Source organism: Cherax quadricarinatus, chromosome 90 (assembly GCF_038502225.1).
Source record: "Cherax quadricarinatus isolate ZL_2023a chromosome 90, ASM3850222v1, whole genome shotgun sequence".
NCBI lineage: Eukaryota > Metazoa > Arthropoda > Malacostraca > Decapoda > Parastacidae > Cherax > Cherax quadricarinatus.
This window is the reverse complement of record NC_091381.1, coordinates 8,070,858-8,080,602: the sequence shown is the minus strand read 5'-3', so window position 1 is coordinate 8,080,602 and position 9,745 is coordinate 8,070,858.

The window sequence follows — 9,745 nt, the reverse complement described above, 5'->3', positions numbered from 1 at the left end:
TTTAATAAGATGCATAAACTATATCACTGTGGACAACAAGAGCATTTCACCCCTCCGTGTAAATTGTGTTTATGTATTATCACAAACCTGCAAGCCCCTGGAGGTTACCTGGAGGTTATTCCGGGGATCGACGCCCCCGCGGCCCGGTCCATGACCAGGCCTCCCGATGGATCAGGGCCTGATCAACTAGACTGTTACTGCTGGCCGCACGCAGTCCAATGTACGAGCCACAGCCCGGCTGATCCGGCTCTGACTTTAGGTATCTGTCCAGCTCTCTCTTGAAGGCAGCCAGGGGTTTATTGGCAATTCCCCTAATGCTTGATGGGAGGCTGTTGAACAGTCTTGGGCCCCGGGCACTTATGGTGTTTTCCCATAGTGTACCAATGGCGCCCATGAAGTTCATCATAGTAATCCCCAATTTAAATCACTTGCAAAGGCAGCTACTCAAGAAGAAATTTCTCGTTTAAATATTAGTAATAAGATATCACAAATTATATTCACACTGATGGATCTAAACAGAAATCCTTCTGGCAAGGCTGCATCTGCTGTTTCTGCCACTTCCCTATTAAAGAAAAATAGGAACTATGTTAAGTTAGGCATAAGAATTAACACCTGTGCATCTACACTGGAAACTGAACTGTTTGCCATCCTAATGACACCAAACTTTATTACTGGCTCTGAGCCTGACTCTTTGATTATGAGTCTGTGTCACTGTCGTGGGCACTTACACATTGGCTCTAACAACATGCTCATTGGAGAATCCGGGTACAGGTGCTCAAAAAAAAAGAGAAAAATGTAATTAACGTACAAATTTTATGGATTCCATTACAAAATGAATTACTCCTTCATGATAGCGTTTATGCGCTAGCCAAAAGTGGTACCCTGAAGGAAAATTTAGAATATATCTTCGGTATATCTATGTCTGTCGTTAGGAATAATAATAGGAGAGAAGAAAATAATGAAATACAGTTAGAAGCCTGAGTAGATCTATCACTCACTATGATAATATAAACTTAGGTAATTACATTTACGAAGTAACTTGTGATGTTGACAGACTGACCGATGTTGTAGAAGCCAGGCTTAGGCTTGATTACAAGTACTACTGGCAGTTTGACAGACGTACAGATGATAATCAAACTCATTGTAAAATATGTGGTCACCCTTATGGTGATTGTCTTTAACATTCTGTGCTTCAGTGGCCAGTAATGAGGAATATAGTGACAATATAACCAACAGAATGTAATGTTAAGGGACTGTATAAATGAAAATAAAATAGCAAACGTATTAAGTAAATGTGTTAAAAATGTTTACAACAAACAATTGTCGATGTAAATTATCATGTACTTCTGTTAAAACTTTCAGGGCCTAGTTTTTAGGCTTTTTGTGTATCCATATGAATCCGAGTTACCGTCCATAGGATGGATATGGAGTTCACAATAAACTAGCCAATTTGGCAGGAAATCTAATGCGAATCTAGTCTAACCTAATCAAACCAGAGATACAGTAACCTGCTGTATCTTCATCACCCCGGTGACATTGGTGTCAGTCTTCAAGGGAAGAATTTCTCTGGATTATTAACCCCGGTGTGTGTTATTATCGCAGGACAAAGAAAGGAAGCCCAGTCATGTATGTTTATCTAGGTCCGTTCTCTAGATTCTCCTCCTGAGGCCACCACAAGAGCCAACTATTAATACGTATTCATTGCTAAATAACAGAAGCAGCAGGTGTTAGTAATTTTACCAATATGTCTCTACCCACCCAACGTGTCCCGTGGGATGGTTGGCGACTCTTGTATTGAGGATCCGTGTTCGATCCCCGGCTTGAGTGAAAACGTTAGAGTTATGGTATACCCCCACCCCTGAGGGGGAGAGGGTAGTGTACTTTGAAATGAGCTGAGATAGGATAAAAGCTCTTCCCCTGTAAAATTTATTTGTGTAAAAAATTCGACTTGGTTAATTTCGGGTTGCGAGCCAACCATCTTCACTATCACTGCGCTGAGGTGCCTCTTACAATACCGTAAATAGCTGTGTACACGCCAGAGGCAGCTGCAATAATATAACAATGTAAATCCTTTTAGTGACTGTGTGGGATGGAGTGACAGCCTCGACCCGAGACAGAGGTGACTCTCGCAAATACAAACAAACTCTCGCAAATACAAACACGCATAATGGATCCATACGAGGAAAATAAACACTTACAAATGCGTCCATATAATCGTTATTAATGTGTATGTTTGCCTTTGTTGAGAGTGGCGGGTATGTCAGTGTGGAGGTTTGATGAGGCGCTGGGTGAAGATGCTGCTTTCTTTCATTTACATTTAACGAAAATATACGCATCGGCAGTGTATGTTTACCTAATTACATACACAAGTTAAAAATTGGAATAAAAATTAAGAGGTAAAAGCTTTTTCGCTTCACCAACTTGACCGAAAATATTCCCGGTGTTTCTTATTTCATAAATAACAAAAAGGCACAATACCGTGACTGGAACGATACACAAATAACCCGCACATAAAACAGAGAAGCTTACGACGACGTTTCGGTCCGACTTGGACCATTGACAAAGTCACACACACATTGACTTTGTCAATGGTCCAAGTCGGACCGAAACGTCGTCGTAAGCTTCTCTCTTTTATGTGCTGGTTAGTTGTGTTTCTTATTTCATAATGCGAGTTATTTCAAGTATTACTGAGGTCGTACACCTCAGGCAGGAGTTCTCCTTCCCATACTATTTAATTCCTTAAGTAATGCTGTCCTAATTGCTCTTCCTACTTCACCTACACATAAGTAATGAGAACCATTCTTAATGATGCTCAGGTATTATGTAACTGACTAGTTTCATCATATCTTCACCTTTGTCTAAGACATTAATGAACAAATGGCAATGTCCCACCCAACAGTATGCAAGGTGATAACATCACCTACGTCTTACAGATGCCATGGCGTATTCATCACTAAATCTTTATTATTATTATTATTATTAAAGATTCGCCGGTATTCTCCCGGCCCGGGCCTTGTCCAAGTGGTGGCCCTGCCTTGGCTCCCTCTTTAGGGAGTGTCTGAGACCTAAGTCTCCCATGGGAGGAGGCACAAGTATCTCCTCATCTTTGGGACCAACTGTCCCCAGGCCTAGCCACAAGCTAGGCCTCTCTGGTCTGCCATCCCCGCCCCAAGGGGGCAAATGGGAATGACAGTCTTATGAGCTAAAGGCTCGGGCTCAGGCACCTACCCTACCCTAGAAGGGTTAGGCATGGTGTCGATGCACTAAATCTACCATACCACAACTAAAAAATAACCATAAATATCGGAAAAACGCTCACACAGCTGTCTAATGTTAGCTAAAGAAAATTTTCTCCCTTCTTTGGAGGTAATGCAAAACTATGTCTGCAGAATTATTAGTGGAATTTTATAATAAGGACGAAGCTTCGTATTCCTAATATCAGTGATAGGATAACTAAGATTAACATTGTACAGTGGACCCCCGCATAACGATCACCTCCGAATGCGACCAATTATGTAAGCGTATTTATGTAAGTGCGTTTGTAAGTGTATGTTTGGGGATCTGAAATGGACTAATCTACTTCACAATATTCCTTATGGGAACAAATTCGGTCAGTACTGGCACCTGAACATACTTCTGGAGTGAAAAAATATCGTTAACCGGGGGTCCACTGTACTTGGTATTGCAGTGTTAACAAATGAAGCGTCACCAAACATCATACTAAATGCTTTGTAAATAAAATACTCAATGTGCGTTATACCATTTTATTGTGAAGACGTTTGGTCCACTAGAAACTTTATCAATTCATATAGAGAACAAGAAAACATTTTTCTTCGTCTCTCGAATATAATTAAATTAATCACTTTTTCATTGAACTTCGCTACCCACAATATTTAATCATAGACCGTAAGAAAAAAGATGAGATAATATTGCATATCTCTAGTTCAAACACTACACATACTAATGCAAAACACTTGGCAGGCGATGCAACATACCCCCAGTGAAAAGTAGGGGCGTCACTGATACACTAAGAGAAAGCATAATAAGTGTCCGGGGCCCAAGACTGTTCAACAGTCTCCCACCAGCCATAAGGGGAATTAAGCCTACCAATAGACCCCTGGTTGTCTTCAAGAGGAAGCTGGACAGATACCTAAAGTCAGTGCCAGATCAGTCGGGCTGTGGTTCGTATGTTGGACTGCGTGCAGCCAGCAGTAACAGCCTCGTTGATCAGGCCCTGATCCACCAGGAGGCCTGGTCATGGACCGGGCCGCGGGGGCATTGATCCCCGGAATGCCCTCCAGGTAAACTCAAGGTAAACACCCACCTGATACATTGTATTTTCCGTCAACTAAGCCAGCAACACTGTTTCTTATACCTCAGCGAAAACCAGTATCAGGGTCGCCAACATTTCATCGAAGACCATAAATGACTTTGTCGCGAAAAGAAAGTCAGTGAACGCCACTGACAGAGTAATTACATAGTATATGTAAGTTGTGTCAAGACTGACTGACGTCAGTGGAACCTCAGAAGACCTAGATACCTGAGTCAAAGATCATACTAACGCAGCCTGGCCCATGGCCAGACTCCGGGAGTAAAGAAACTCTTGGAACTCATCGAAGGTATATCAAAGGTAAAGGTACCGAAACAACGACACTAGGAATGCATTCACTCCACACTGAAACACAGAAAATCAATTTATTAATTTCCCAGATAAACGATTATCACCATAGAAAGTGAGTTAGTGACAATAACAATAGATTATGTTAAGAATTCACATGCAAAAAGGACACTTTTCAATTTCTCAATGCAGTAAAGGACTGAGGAAGCCCCTAGTGGGCGAAACGAACCTTATTTTTTTTCTTTTGCAAAAGTCAGTTTTACAGGCTACTTCACCTCATTTCAAAGCCCAGTCTTATCTAAGGTATGCTACCACCCCCCTGGATGTCAACCACAACAATCGACTAACACCCAAGTACCTACTTACTGCTAGGTGAACAGGGGCAGCAGGTATAAGGAAACGCGCCCAATGTTTCCACCCTTACTGGAGATCGAACCTCGGACACTCAGTATGTAAGCTGAGTGTGCTGCCAACTGAAGAGGTTGGTTCATTCTGCGCCCCATATCAACCCTGTGGACGGCAGCACAAGACCATAAGAATACACACACACACACACACACACAAAAAAGAAATAGGAACCAAAAGGGTTTACAGGAGTACATCTGGATTTATAATATACAGTTCACTTATCTGTTAATAAGAAAATTTAGAAAATTTGCTTAATATATCTGGTAACTTATTTTCATTAGTTAGATATCTTGACATATCACATAGGTTGTTATACTGTCTATCTATATATTCCTCAATAAGTGGGCAACCAAAGGTAAGCCTGGCTACTACAGCATCAATCAGTCTGATCATATTGCAAGTTGCTCCATAAACGTACTTATCTATGTTCGTGGTAACATAGTGAGCTGTAGATCTACTCAGGCCTCTGACTATATTCCTATAACATTTCAGTTTCATTATATTATTCCTAATACTAGACACAGGTACACTAAAGTTTTATTCTACATTTTCCTTCCGGGTAATTTTTGACTAACTTATCAACGTTATCATGAAGGAATAATCCAATGTGTGATGGATTCCATAAGAAATTAACATTAATTCCTATTTTCCGGATTTTTGCGTATCTTTACCTGGTTTCTCCACTGAGCATGCTATTAGTCATTATGAGAGTCAAGAGCCTTCAGTGATGACAAAGGATCAGTAATAATCAAAGAGTAATGTTCGGTGTCGTAAGTTAATTTTAGCGCCATTAGGATGGCAAACAATTCTGTTTGCAGTGTAGACGCCAAGATGTTAATTATTAGGCTTAGCAAACGAAGTTCCTAACGTTCTTAACTAGGAATACCGGAGACACCTGTCACTGCAGTTTGTTTACCTAACTCTGGTGGTTGGCTGGTGTTGGGCGAGACATAGGTCTGTACTAGCCAACACCAGGCTGATCACTACAGTTCATTACTCCAGTCATACTGTGTCACTGCACTATACACTTACCTAATATATATGTTTACAGGAGAAAAAAATTTACCCTTCGCTTTGCTATACTGGGATCGTTATATTTATATAACGCACACATATTTAAGCCGATTGTCTACATAGCCTGGAAGGGTAACCTCAGTCCCCCCCCCCTCACCCACTTCTTATTTAATAAATATTAAGTGGGGTGGAGCACCCATCAAGTATTACTGGAACCCTAGGAAGTGGGGTGAAGCACCAACAAGTGTACTGGAACTCTAGCAAGTTGTTAGAGGTAATCAGTCCCTCAGCCTTGAGTCCATGTGTTGAGTCCATCAATCTTGATCAAAATACGGTATGTGCACGAAGATGGGGCTTGTATACTGCAGACAGGTAAGGTGAAGCAGTTCGAAGGTCATGCATTAGGCCTTCCTTAAACAAAATTGGACTAACACTGATGACAGCAAAGAAATAAGTGAGATACCGAAGTCTCAGTAAGACTCTGTGTTTAGTGATTTGTTAATCAGATTGACAATGTGAATTATTTTTTTATAAACGAGACCCAAAATTTTGTCAGCGTCTCCAAAATTTCCTACATAACCGTAACACCGCTGGACTTTGCCTTATGTATGCTATGGAGAGGAAGCCTGGACACTAGTGTTATCCTACGCTCACTTAAAGGAACGAATATAGCACCACTTCACAAAAGTGGCAGTAAAGAAATAATTAAGGATAACTCTAACTTTCCACATCATAAAAATCTTTGAAAGGGTTCAAAGAAGCATGATTGCTAACCACTTGAATTCTCAACAATTGTATAACCCAGAACACCTTGGGCTTAGAGCAGGTTGTTCCTGCCTCTCACAACTACTGGACTACTATAACATGGTCATGGATGCACTAGAGGAGAAACAGAATGCAGATGTAGTATACACAGACTTTGCACAAAAATTCTACAAGTGCGATCATAGTGTAATAGTGCACAAAATGTGTGCTAAACAAATAACTGGAAAAGTGCGCAGTTGGATCTTAAACTTTATATCCAAGAGAACACAACGACTGAAAGCTAAGTCAGAGGCTTCCACCGTGAAAAGATCTTCACATTGTTCAGTACTCGCCTCCATCTTTCTCATCCTCATATCCGACAATGATGGAACCTGCTACCTATAGAGTGCTCCGGGGGATCAATGCCCCCGCGGCCCAGTCTTTGACCAGGACTCCCGGTAGATCAGGGTCTGATCAACGAGGCTGTTACTGGTGGCCGTACATAGTGCAACGTACTAACCACAGCCTGGCTGATTGGATACTGACTTTAGGTATCTGTCCAGTGCCCTCTTGAACGTAGGGGTCTGTTGGTAATGCCCCTTATGCCTGGTAGGGTTGTTGAACAGTCTTGAACCCCAGACACTTATTGTGTTTCCTCTTATTGTACCAATGGCTCCCCTACTTTTCACTGGGGGTATGTTGCACCCTCTGCCCAGTCTTTTTCTTTGGGACCAGTCCCTTTAGGATTTCCCAGGTGTAGATTATGATGTATCTCTCTCTCCTGCACTCCAGATATAACAAATCAAATGACTCAAAGAGTTCCCAGTAATTAAGGTGTTTAACAAAACTTACATGTGTAGTACAGAATAAATTATTTAAAAAGGATCATCAGTGGCTTGGCATCCCTTGTTTTGAAGGTTCTCATTATCCATCCAATCACTTTCCTCACAAATGTAATAGTGACCCTGTTGTGATCCTGTCTCATTGGGTTCACTGGTGATCCTGTCACTCCTGTCTGTGTTCTACCTACAACTTCAGGCTTGCAAGATAGTATCCAGTTACCTCAAGTGTCCGAGGATGCTCTGACTACTTTGAATGCTGAGCCTATCCCTGCAATGTCTGCTAGTTCAAGTAGTAATTTCTCCACAGGGGATGACTTGTTGGAAAACGATTACTTGCAACTATTAATGCCATCTCTTGTTGATGTCACATGCCATCTGCAGAAAGACGTTTGTCGTGGCTAGTGCCATCACTAGAGCATCTGTTGTTGTTTAGTGTTCCAGATGGTGATAACATCCTAGTTGACAGTGATTCCTGCAAACTAAAGGGTTTATTTGTTGAGCCATCCTTACATGTTGTAAGAGAAAGTAAGATCCATTTCTTCCTTGCTAACACTTTTGGTCACAGTGTTCGTCTCAGAGCAAATACCCATCTTGTTGACCTTGTTCACTATCCTTACCCTGTTTGGGTAGAGGATGAGTTGTCACCTGACCAGTGGGTCAGTGACCTCATCCACTTCTTTGGATCAATCCATTCCACCAGTCGAGATGAAAGACTTAGCTCCCACTGACTTCCCAGATGAGGTCAAGCGTTTGTTGACTCTGTTGAACAAACGTCATAAAGTCATTGCCTTACCAGGTGAGAAGATAGGTATAACAAACTTATTGTCCCATCGTATTCCACTTGAACCTGGTACTAGACCTATCTATATACCTGCATACAGAATGCCTCAGTCACAAGTTGCTGTCACAGTAGAATTGGTCAATCAAATGCTTGATGATGGAGTTATTGCACATAGCAATTCACCCTGAAATGCACCCTTGATCCTAGAACCTAAGAAGGATGGTACTTGTCACCCAGTGATTGACTTTAGGAAGTTAAAGGCAAAAACTATTCCAGATTGCTTCCCATTTCCTGTACTTGGTGATCTTTTACGTAACATCGGAGATAACAAAGTCTTTTCAACCCTGGACTTGTTACAAGGGTTTTGGCAAGTCTCTCTTCACGAGGACAGAGAAAAGCTAACTGCATTCTCCACTCCTACAGGTCATTATCACTTCCTCCATATGGCCTTTGGATTACAATCTTCCCCTATCACATTCTCAAGGCTCATGACTAATATCTTTAGAGGTCATTTATGGTGTACTTAGATGACATAATCGTCATGTCTGAAGACGTGGATACACACTTGAAAAGACTTGATGTAGTACTTGGTAAGCTTGAAGAAGCCAATTTAAAGATCAAACTGTCTGAATGTCAATTTTTCAGATCAGAAATTAAGTTTCTTGGTCACATAGTCACTCCTAGAGGGGTTAAGACTGACCAAAGTAAAGTAACTGCAGTACTAAATTTTCCATCTCCCAAAACTGCTGATGCCGTAAGATCCTTTGTGGGCTTAGCAGGTTTTTATAGATCTTTCATTGCCAATTTTTCTTCCATAGCAGCTCCTCTAACTGAGTTGCTTAAGAAAGATGCTCCTTTCATTTGGACCTTCCATCCAGAAAGAGCATTCCAAACTCTAAAAGAAAAGCTAACATCTGCTCCAATTTTGAAACTTTCAGATTTTTCTAAGCCCAGTTCAACTGGCATAGGTGCCGTACTAGCTCAGAAGACTGATAGTAAGTACAACGCAGTTGCATTTGCTAGCTGAGCTCTTACGAAGGCTGAATGTAATTATACAGTAACTGAGCAAGAAGCTTTAGCAATAGTATGGTCTTTAAAGCACTTCCAAGACATTATTTATCAGTACCCTGTTCATGTCTTGACAAACCATGCTCCACTGATACCTTTATTCCAGAATAAACAACCTACTGAAAGGTTAGCCAGATGGACCCTGACTATCCAAGAGTTCAATCCTACCTTTGAACACTTACCTGGCAAGTCAAATGTAGTTGCAGATGCTTTATAATGACATGTTAGTATAGTAACTGCAGACCCTCCATTTACTGTCAAGGACATAAA